We start from the raw sequence: 1,737 nt of genomic DNA, 5'->3' as shown, positions 1-1,737 counted from the left end.
GAGAGGGTCCAGAGGAGGGCCACTCGCATGATCAGGGGACAGCAGGGCAGGCCCTATGAGGAGAGGCTACGGGACCTGAACCTGTTCAGCCTTCAAAAGAGAAGGCTGAGGGGGGATCTTGTGGCCTGTTATAAACTAGTCAGGGGGGATCAGCAGGCACTGGGGGAGTCACTGTTCCCCCGAGCACCTCCAGGAGTGACCAGGAATAATGGTCACAAGCTGGCAGAGGGTAGGTTTAGGTTAGACATCAGGAGGCGCTATTTCATGGTCAGGGTGGCTAGGGTCTGGAACCAACTTCCAAGAGAGGTGGTGCAGGCTCCTACCCTGGGGGGTTTTAAGAGGAGGTTGGATGAACACCTTGCTGGGGTCGTTTGACCCCAGTACTCTTTCCTGCCATGGCAGGGGTTCGGACTAGATGATCTTCTCAGGTCCCTTCTGACCCTAGAAACTATGAAACTATGCAACAGACATAGCCTTAATATACATTGAAAGCAGTGTAATGAGTATTCCAACAGGACTTTTAGAGGTTGGAAATAAAAGCAGAAAATACATTGAGATTTAGCCTAGAAAAATACAAGCCAATGCACCAAAATCAGAGGCAGGGAGTGGCACCCAGTTATTCAATGGGACTGAGCTACCTAAAGATCAGCAATACAATAAAAGATAATCTAACTAAACTTGACCCTGCCTCAGAAAAATGGGTTGAATGAGCTGACCTCATGAAGTCTCTTCTAGCCTGACGTTGCTCTGATTTTTTCAGGGAGCAGTAGTAATAGTTTAGTGAGCAGTACAGTTGATTAGACCTTACCATGTAATTATGTCATTAAAAAGGTGATGTGATTTTGGGCATATAGTGTAAGGCATGAGAATAAATAATGGTCAGCCACTTCCATTATTTCATTAGTAAGAAGGGACCTGCTGTTCTCATGTAGAACTGGAAACCTATCCACTTGGATTTCAGGGACAGACATCCTGCCGTCTATGGGAATCCACAACACCTGAGTTAGGTGCCTAGGATTCCTGTATAATGCATGCAGAGAGTCATATATATGCCTAAGAATGGGATCTATGAAAGTTAGCTGCCTAAGAAAGCCAGCAGGGAATGCTGGAGAGAAAGGTATGGCTTAAGGCCTGTTTCTCTGAGGCAGTTAAGCATACTACAACCTGTCAGACATCTTGACTCCCCAAGTACCTCTGAACTTTTACCTGTGCTGCTACCCCCTTACCCTCTTTCCTCCCTCCACCCCAGTCTGTCCCTCACCCTCTGACACCTCCATTTCCATTTTCAGTGACTGGCTTTCTTGCCTGCATTGTGTGCCAGGCCAGCCTCTGGCTTCTTACCAATTCCTTCTGTCCAGGACCAGCAGACACACCAACTGGAGGTGCTTCCTTAGCCCGACAAGGGGTTTTCCAACCCAAAAGCTGGCATCCCAGGCAGCTAAGCTGAGCTTACCTGGAGCCTCACAACTATACTGCAACCAGCAAGCCTCAGGCCTGTCAAAGAAGTCTGGACTTTCCCGAGCCAGGACTGTGTGCATGCATGTGTTACCTGGAGATTATGGCACCTCCTACCCTTCACCAGGGGTCCTGGCAATTACAGGGCTGCCACACCACCAGCAGTCCCACCAGGCCTCTCTACCCTGGCAGGGTGCAGTTTTAGTGGTCATGCCCAGGATCTGGGGTCTCCTTCTTCCCCATAGCCCCAGCCCATACCTCCACATTCATCCTGGAACAGAA

The sequence above is a fragment of the Gavialis gangeticus genome, unplaced genomic scaffold (genome assembly GCF_001723915.1).
Source record: "Gavialis gangeticus isolate Ggan-Ray unplaced genomic scaffold, GavGan_comp1, whole genome shotgun sequence".
Taxonomy (NCBI): domain Eukaryota; kingdom Metazoa; phylum Chordata; order Crocodylia; family Gavialidae; genus Gavialis; species Gavialis gangeticus.
Note: the sequence above shows the minus strand (reverse complement) of the source record.